The following is a 10,128-nucleotide window of genomic DNA, read 5'->3' as shown; positions in this document are numbered from 1 at the left end:
GTGCAGCCTGTTGGTATTTGGGAGCTCTCATGTACACTTCATGCCTTTTTTATCTGTAAGAAACAAGGAGTTAGTGTATATCAGTACTTCTTCTCAGTCGTGAAGAGACTGCTACACTTTCTAGTCAGCCCATTCTGATAGACTTGGCATGTTCTTAGTATGCAGATTAGGGCAAAGGAGGTGTCTTTCTGGGACTCTGAATTCTAACTTGGAAAAGGTTTCAAATGGAAACACTTCCTATGGCAGCCAATAGCTATAAAGGTGATATGGGGAGAGGGAGTGTCATAGTGTTGGCTGCTAAGGGTTTGAAATGATTATTGAAATGGTCCAAATGGAAGGCAAGTCTTAAAGAACTCCACTATAAAGGAGGAATTCTGTAGATCCTGTCTGAATCCTATGAACAGACTGAGAGTGGAAACTGGGGATGACATCATCTTCCCAAAGCAAAGCTGAAGTTCCATTATGACAGGGAACCTGGAAGCAGAGATTCCAGGCATCTTATGGCTCTGATGTCCACGATGCCTTGTGCTGGAGTCCTTCTCCTCTGTAACTGGGAGTCTGTCTTCAGGCATTGCTTATGGAAACGGTGGCATTTGTGGTGAGCAGTTACAAAGATTAAGGGTAAAACTAATAAGGATGGATTTTTTTCTCCTCCCCTTCCCCCTCCTTCTCTACCTTGAAAATTCAGTGTCTGAATACAAAAGAATAAATTACACTAATTATTAGAAATAGAATAGCAGAAAATTTTATAATACTTGTTATTTTACTATCAATAACAAACAGCTGCTTTGATGTCTGTTTACAGCTGTTAGTGGGTGAGAAGACACCCTTGACCCTAACAAGGAAAATTTATATTAGACCTTTATGTACAAGTGAATTTAGAGTTCTTTGAAAGCGTCCAAAACTATTCATTAGTTTAATTGAGTAATTAAACTAATCAAATAAACGTGTCTGAACAATGAACTAAAAATAGTCAGAAGTTTTTCTAGTACAAAAAATTAAATGCTTTAGTTATAAAAGAACTCTATCAATATGCATAAACTATATACTTTACTCATAAAAGTGTGGACAGAGAATTATCAAAAGACATTTAATACAATTAGTTTCCAACAACCTCTTGGTGGTCCATATCTACAAAGTAATATAGCCCAACTCCCCTCCAAATTCCACCCCACAAGCACATATGGTACTGGAATCTTTAACAAGTATGGCTTGGAAATTTATTTTGTTTCGTTTTGTTTTCTTAAAAATCCCAGGGCTGCCGGGCAGTGGTGGCGCATGCCTTTAATCTCAGCACTTGGGAGGCAGAGGCAGGTGGATTTCTGAGTTCGAGGCCATCCTGGTCTACAGAGTGAGTTCCAGGACAGCCAGGGCTACACAGAGAAACCCTGTCTCAGGAAAAAAAAATAAATAAAAAATAAAAATAAAAAAATCCCAAGGCAAATTACTTACGGCTTAATTGCCAGTGTCAGTTGATATATACCTAGACTGAGACCAGGACCTCTGTCAATCCACAGATGCTTGAGATTTCAATCTACCTCAAGATCACATTTCTGACTCCTCTCAGTCACAGGACACCGACTACCAGAACTGGGTTGACTCTGACTTCAACTCCTGCTCCTTAATTGGCTGTAAGACTTGCTCCCACAGAAACGCAGTTGGCTGTGGGACCTAGAGGAATTCCTGGTCCAAGATTATGACCTGCTTCTTGACCTGTGCCTTTTGCTTCCTTCAATTAATTTGATTTTTCTCCCATTAATTTCCTTTTCAGGAAGTTTCTCCATAGCATTCTTTAAGTCACAATAAGATGCAAACTCAACTACCCATTCATCTAGTTTAGGTCGGTGTGCATCTGCAAAGGTAAATTTCCAGCTTGTCTCATGAAATCTTTGAGATCCTGCCAGCTGACTCTTAAGGATAAATTTTCAACTATAAGTTGATTTTCTGTTCTTCTGGGTGGAGCATTTTATCTATAGATTCAAGGTCTGCAACTACTAAAATGGTCGGAGTATCATCCTCTACCTCACCCACCTCAAGCCCGAGTCCAAGCATGTTCGATAGTAGCCCTTCACTGCAAAGCCCATTTCCATCAAGTTCATAAACAGGATCATTTGCATCCCTTGGGACCTCACATTCCACAAAACCAAAACCTCTTTTCAGATCAATACCTCTAATCTGTCTACAACCCTTGAAGAATCTTTCTACATCTTGCTGGATTTAGTCTCCCAGTGAACACTCATGATGCCCGACTAGTGTGTCCCACTGGACAGGGTCTTTGATGGCTGAGACCCGGAGAGAGGTTTGTAGTCTGTGGTGAAGCTGTACAGACATGAACTCAACTTGTCTGTGTCTCTCCACAACTGACTGAATATTAGACTGTTAATAGTCCATAGGAAATAGATCTTCCCCGACCCTACAGCTACTTGGAGATATTGAGAAAATAGCTTGTAACCAAGCCTTACATTTTAGTCTAAAAGGTACATTAAGAGTTAGAATTACATTAAGTTACTACTGCATATGCATTGCTTTGATGCTTTTAAATTAAGTTTATTTAACCCAGTGTTCCTGTGGGGGTGATTTTGTCTCCCAGTGGACATTTGTAAATATATGGGTTTTGTCATGATTATATGTTAGAGGGTGTTACGGGCACTTGAATGTAGAAGCTACTACAGGTTACTACAGTTACAATTACAAGTTACTACAGGTTACTGCTAAATACTCCATAAATGCACCAAGTAGCCCTTAAAAATTATGTTGTATAAAATATCAGCAAGGACAACTGTATCATCCTGTTAGATGTCAGGTAGACAGCTTAACAACTAAGAGCTCTTGTAATACAAAGTATAAGGACCTGAGTTTAAATCCCAGAAATTCAAGGATTTTTTTCTTATTTTTTAGGTTTTAAAATAACTGAAGAGATGGCTTTGCCATTAAAAGTATATAATGCTCTTGTAAAAGACCTGAGTTCAGTTCCCAGCTCACAACCATTTTTAATTAAGTTTCTATTATAGTGATTAAAACAAAAACACGTAACCACTAGGTGGTGGTGACACACACCTTTAATCCAAGCACTCAGGAGGCAAAGGCTGGTGAATCTCTGAGTTTAAGGCCAGCCTGGTCTACGGAGTGGGTTCCTGGATAGCCAGGGCTACACAGAGAAAGCCTGTTTTGAAAACAAAACAAAACAAAACAAACAAAAAAAAAAAAAACCACCATGACCAAAAGCAACCATGAAAGTATGTTAATTAAATGAGGGTGTCCATAGGCTCATATATTTGAATACTTGGTCCCCAATTGGTAGAAATGTATGGGAAGGATTAGGAGGTGTGGCCACGCTGGAGGAGGCATGTCACTCAGGGCAGACTTTAAGGTTTCAAAGTCCCACACCATTCCTAGTTAGCGCTCTCTCTCTCTCTCTCTCTCTCTCTCTCTCTCTCTCTCTTCCCTCTCTCTCTCTTCCCTCTCTCTCTCTTCCCTCTCCCTCTTCTGCTCCCCCTCTTCCCCTCCCCCTCTCCTCTCTCTCCTCTCTCCCCCTCTCCTCTCACTCCTCTCTCTCTCTCTCTCTCTCTCTCTCTCTCTCTCTCTCTCTCTCTCTCTTTCTCTCTCTCTCTCTGCCTCTCTGCCTCATACTTATGGATTAATATGCAAGTACTCAGCTACTGTTAAAGTACCATACAGGTCTGCTAGCTGTCATGTTCCTCTCCATGATAGTCATAGACTCACTCACCCTTTGAAACTGTAAGGCCTAGGAATCTCTTCTATAAATTGCCTTGGTCGTGGCGTCCTCCAAGGTATGCCCTACACCCTTACACATCAAATCTTCACAGAGCTAGGCACTTTCTCTCCCACTGAGGCCAGACAAGACAGCCCAGCTACAAGAACATATCCCATGTACAGGCAACAACTTTTGAGATAACCCCACTCCAGTTGTTCGGGACCCACATGAAGATCAAGCTGCACATCCACTACATGTGTGTGGGAAGGCCTAGGTCTAACCTGTGTATGTTCTTTGGTTGGTGGTTCAGTCTCTGAGAGCCCCAAGGGTCCAGGTGAGATGGCTCTGCTGCTCTTCCTACAGAGTTCCTATCCCCTTCAGGCCCTGCAATCCTTCCTCCTACTCTTCCATAAGAGTCCCCAAGCTCCATCCACTGTTTGGCTATGGATGTCTGCATCTTTTTGAGTCAGCTGCTGGGTGGGGCCTCTCAGAGCACAGGCATGCTAGACTCCTGTCTGCAAGCATTACAGAATATCGTTAACAGTGTCAGGGATTGATGCTTACCCATTGGATGCGTCTCAAGTTTGGCCAGTTATTGGTTGGCTATTCCCTCAGTAGCAGCTGAAATTCTTAATCTTGAAAGTTTATGCTGTTAGGTGTTGCTATAGACAACCCAGCATGTGCCCCTCCATGCTCTGACACAGAGCAGGAGAGCCATTAAGGGAAATCTCCTCTGGTCAAGAGAATGGAATCTCTCTGGTCAGCATGGAGACCCGACATTTCAGCTGCTCAGTCACCTAGCCAAGGGACTGCTTTAGGAAGGTGGGTTCATCTCAAGCTGTGCTAAAGGATGGTGAGTCTACTGGCTTTTCAGAATTGCTCAGAAAGGCATAAATTGTGATTTCCTTCTGTCTCTGTTCTGAATACGCTTTTTGGGCTTCCTTGATCTTCCTTTAAAGCACCTCCCTCCCAATCCATGCCATGTGGCTGCCTCCACCCCAGCTTCACCCAAATGACATGACCTCTCCCCCCTCTTCTCTCTCCTCCTCCAGGTGGAGGCTTGCCTGCCCTGGTCTTTTAAAACCAAGTCTAATACCATTTTCCTCAAGCTTCTATTTGAGATCATTCTTAAATTCTTTTATATTGAGACTAAGTCTCCAAGAATGGACCCTCAGTTTCGTCGGTACCAATTACACAGCTAGATTTTGCCTGTGAGCCTGTGATGCCTCTGAGTCGATATTCACATATGGTGCAGACGTGATTGTGCTTCGTCTTTCTGCATAAGAATGTCCATCTGGTCCACCGCCATTTTCGGACAAAATAATCTGTTTTCCCACTGAATTGTCCATGTGCTTTCGCTGAAAGAATCAATCAACTATATATCTGATTTATTGTTAGATCCTATTCTGTGCAGTGACCTGCTTCCCATCTTTCTGACAATACCAGCTTATTTGAATAATTGTAGCTTTAGAAGTCCCCAGATCAGATGCCCCACATTTGGGCTATTTTAGATACTTTATGTTTTATGTACTGTTGGAATAGATTCTTATTTTCATCCAAGAAAGAAAATGTGTGTCGGGATACCGGCTTCTGTTATGAAGGGTGTGCAGCTGGAGCTAGGGCAGGCTAAAGTGTGCTGCAGACAGTACTGAACCCCTCAACAGTCCTCAGCAGGCTAGCCCTGTCCTTCCAGACGCCCAGCCCTTCCCACTCTTTCCCCCGGAGCTGCTGCTGGATCCCCTCTGGTCAGTGATTCTGACAACAGCAGCATTTCTCTCTTTGTGTCATTTCTCAGGAGGCCACTACCACGAGCTGCTGTGAACTGCTATTTGAAAACCATAGGTTCATACATTTGAGTTGGTTTTAGGCTTGCTTGGATTTTTAAAGTGAGAAAGTAAATCAGATACCTGTTCAGTATTTGTTGCTAATTTGTTTTGAGACAGGGTCTCATCATTTAGATAAGGCTAGCCTTGAACTCACTGAGATCTGTCTGCCTCTGCCTCATGTACTAAATGCATACCTAGCTCTCTGCTATTGACTTAAATTTTTTTCATTAGAAACACAAAAAGATGACATTTCACACTCCCTAAAATGCATAAAATTCACCATAGAGCTGCTGTCCACGGAGCAGAAAGAGCTGGGTTGGGAGGAGGCCTGTGGGGAGCTTCTGATGGGTTTTTCAGGGAAATTTTGTAGCTTGGAAAATACAAAATGTTTATGCAGCTTGAGTTGTAGACAGACGAGGCCCCTGTGTTGCTCTTTGGGATATCCTCATTCCTCCGTGTCACTAATGAGACTCCAAGGATGTGAAGTAACAAGAAGCTTCCACCATAGACTCTAGAGGCTCCCTGAAGCAAGACTGTCCTCATGACTTGTCTGCCCTTATGGTAGAGAGTACGGAGCACACTGGGTCATCCTTCAGGACCCAGCTAGGTGCTGATGAAAATGAGCAGCAAGGTATGAGGTCCACTGGCTGACCTGCAGAGCCTGGTTGGGCACTGATGGAAATAGGGTGACCTCTGGTGTGTTGTGAGGTATCCACCAGGGAAGATCGCTTGGACATGGGTTCAAGCCAACAGAATGTCTTTATTAGCTAGCCTGCAACTCCACTGGGTATTTGGGACTGGAGTACAGTCTTGAGCCTTTCTCCAAGTGAACTTTTAAGCCTAAAAACCACATCATAAGTTGATATATCTCAGAAAGAACAGTTAGCCAAAAGCAGAAATACAGAAGCCAAAGAGCAAGATTAGAACATATAGGTACTTTCCCAGAACTATGGACTTTGATGGATGAGGTCTTTGTTCTGGTCTTGGCAGGTGTTGGCTGCCTAAGTGCTGGATTCCAAGGCCCACATGCTATTTCCTTGATGGCCTCAGTGTGCTAGGGTCTGGGGACCTGTTTCAAGTGCTTTTCAGCTGTGCAGTATGCCTGAGTGCACTAGCATCCTGCCTACATCCCCAGTAAATGCCCAAGCTACAGACAATGGTGCACTGGCCATCCACACTGGGAGTGAGGCTCTGTGTAAGTCAACAGTCCCGTCACTATGAGATACCTGTCAGGTTGTTCTGTTTGGAGCATTTTCTCCCACAGTGATCTAGAAATAGCTGTGTGAATGTGCTCTGTGTGTGTGTGTGTGTGTGTGTGTGTGTGTGTGCACCATATCAAGGGAAATTCTATATTAACTTATCTTGATGTCTCAGTGATGGGAACCCTGAATGTAGCTTCTTTGGAACCAGAAACAGCTTCATTTCTAGGCTTCAAGATAACCAGGCTTATAAGGAAAGATGGTTGGACAAATAAGACTTTTTAAAAGATCAGCTGTTCAAATAGTAAGTGGATTGCGTACAGGGAAGGTGCCGTGAGCAGCTCTGGAATCTGGCTTAAGTATATCACAAGGACTGTATTTGTTCTTGTATTATTTTGTCTGTGTTTGTTCTACCAGGGCAGGTAGTCCTGGTTATGTAAAAAGCAAGCTCAGAGAGCCATGGACAGAGGCTGACAAGTACCCTCCACAGCCTCTGCTTCTGTTCCTGCCTCCAGTTTCCTGTTTTGAGTTCCTGCTCTGACTTCTCTCCCTGGTGACTAAGCTGTAAGGTGAAATACTCCCCCTCCTCCCCAGGTCGCCTTGCGCATGCTGTTCATCAGAGCAGTAGAGAGCAAACTTGGACAAGCATTCCTAGTCCAAACGCCTGAAACCTGGAATGGTCCCAAACCCAAAAGCTTCTGAATCAGAGTCATAGTAACCCAAAAGGCCAACTGCCCACTGACCCCAGTTAGACTGAGAGCTCCTTCCAACCATTGGGTCTGCAGTAAACGGTAAAGCCTGACCCTGGACTTTGGGGTTTATGATAATCTACAGTCGCCCGGGTGAGGAATAATTCAAATGAGCTCATCCGTGTGCACCTGAAAGTCGTCTCTGTCCCCCTCACCTCACTGCCTTCTCACGGCTGATCTGAAATGTTTGTCAACTTGCTTCTGATTTTAAAAGCTTGGAGAGTTTCCCCATGTGAATAATCCTCTGAGAATCTGTAATCTGAAAGGACCCCGCTTCTCTGACTGGGGAGGGGGTGTGTGCCAGACTGCAGGAAACAACATCAGGGTTTAAATGCAAGCTACGATTTTTTTTCCTTGGGAACCTGAAACCTAATGCTCACATTTCTAAATGATTTTAAGTCTCATAATATTTGATAGACGTATGAATTGATTGACGGATGGAACCATGTCTATAAAAGATACACATAGACTTAGAGGCAAGAATAGGGGATCTTCAATACACCGGAGAATTGTCTTGTATCTTTACTATAGACTAACATCCCATACACTTAGGGATCCATTGGTGCCTACCTGGATGGCTACAGGGAGTGAGCTCATATTTAAGTATGAAACATGGAATGTGTGTGCAGATATCAAACAAAAACAGTAAGTGGGCGTGCTAGCGCATAGCCGCTATTCCAGTATACGGGTGGTAGAAGCAGGCAGCATCAGGAATTCCAGGTCATCCACTGCTACATTGTGAGTTAAGGCCAGCCTGGTCTACATCAGAGCCTCTATTAAAATAAATAGAAAGCAATAATTTTAAGGATGTTTGAGGGGGGATACAGATTAGCCTGTGACAGTTGCGACTATCCAATAAGGGGATGGATTCATGTGTTTCAACCACGGCCACTTGAGATTGGGAATGAGTGTGGGAGAGGCACAGAAAAGGTATTTTTGTTTGTAATACTCTTCAGAAAATCAAAATGATTAAGAACGGCTAAAAAGCACCTTTTTAGTGGCCCTGAGGCCACTCAAAACATAGAGGGTCATTTCCCAAGCAATGCACATTCCTTTCAGTTTGCAAGCCAGACTTAAAAATTGGATCTGGGGCAGGCAGCACAGGCGGCAGTCTGGACATTTTTGACAATGGAGGAGTGGATTCTTGCTCTTGCTCATAACAGCATAGCTGACATTTTTCCTTCCTTAAGACTTCCACCCTCTTGACCTTTTCAGCTGACCTTTGGACAGACACTGCGCTGTGTCATACACAGTTATCACCTGTTCGCCTCCGGGATGGCTGCTTGAACTTACTTCCTTGAGAATCCCAGGAAGGGGGCAGTTGGGCAGGAAGCGACCGACCAAAGGTGCCAGTGACATTTCTTCGGTGTCCAGTGTGAACTGCAGAGAACAGCAGCAGTTTCGTAAGTAGCCCTGGCTCTATTGTCAGATGACTGATTGGTGATGCGCATGTTCCTGTCACACCCTGGCCTTCTCTGAGCTCTAGAGTAGTGTTGGTTGGCATCAGTGTAATAATGGGCACATTGAAGTGCATGGGGTTGGGTTGGTGGGGGTGGGGGGCAAGGGCAGGGAAGCAGAAGTGGGAACAGTGGGGTGGGGGAGTAGAAGGGGGCAGGGGTCTTACAGAAGGCCGGTATAATTAGTGCTCACTAGAACTTATTTTCTTGAATTAATTTCCTTTCTTAAACTGGGCATGTGGTGCGTACTTGTAGTCCCAGCTACTGTAAATGCTGAGGCAGGGGAGTCACTTGAGCCTTGGAGTTTAAGACCAGCGGTGACAACAGCAAAGCCAGATTCCTTGTCCCCCACACCCCTTCCCCCAAAGAAAGGACCTTTCTTTTCCTAGTCCTAGGACACACGGAAGTTGTTACACTTGAATTTTTATGTGAACTTAGAATCACTAATTCATGAGTATGTCCTAGGAAGACTTGTCAGACATTACTTTAGGCTCATTATCTGGAGACACTTGTAACCCCAGAAAAGAGCAAAAATGACTTGTGGTTCAAACACTGAAGAATGAGCAGGAACTTATGTGGTAGCAAAGAGGGAGCCCCCCCACCCCCATAGGACTAGGCTGTAGATCCAGTGGAACAATTTTGTAACAGCAACACAAGCAGTTCTTTCCTTGCTGATCACAAGTGTCCTGTGGCTGCCACTGTGGGCTGCCCTCTGTCCAGAGTCGTATGAGGAGACCAGTCACTGGCTTGGGTCTCTCCCTCCTGACCTCATCTTAACTACTTATCTCTGCAGCATCCCTATTTCCAATGAAGACAGCCCTTACATTCCTGGGGTTCAGGACGTCAACATGTGTTGTGTAGCAGATAATACAGTTCAGCCATCAGCAGCTAAGCAGGACTCATAGACGTGCCCTGCAAGGCATCTGCCACAGAGAAGAAACAGGAATCTTTGCTTTAGCAGCCAAAGTTGTCCGTTACCTTTCCACTGCCGTGAGGAATCGTCAGTGGGCTGGAAGGAGGGGAGATCTCTTGTGGGGTGTGTCAATGTTGATCTCTGTACATGGTGTTCTGTTGTTTTGGGCCTCTGGTTAAGGGAGACATCGTGGTATGAGCAGACGGTATAGGGAGGCCTTTTGCATTAATCGAAGCCAGGAAGGTAAGGGCTGTGTGTGAGAAAGAGAA

At 44.3% G+C, this 10,128-nt stretch overlaps 1 pseudogene; it reads right to left on the bottom strand.

Annotated features, from left to right (window-relative positions):
- Positions 1-1,455: 1,455 nt before the first annotated feature.
- LOC127690699 (serine/arginine-rich splicing factor 5-like) lies at positions 1,456-5,024 on the bottom strand (annotated as a pseudogene).
- Between the last annotated feature and the right edge of the window lie 5,104 nt (positions 5,025-10,128).

This window comes from Apodemus sylvaticus, chromosome 8 (genome assembly GCF_947179515.1).
Source record: "Apodemus sylvaticus chromosome 8, mApoSyl1.1, whole genome shotgun sequence".
NCBI classification, from domain to species: domain Eukaryota; kingdom Metazoa; phylum Chordata; class Mammalia; order Rodentia; family Muridae; genus Apodemus; species Apodemus sylvaticus.
Note: the sequence above shows the minus strand (reverse complement) of the source record. Positions and strands in the feature narration are given on the sequence as shown.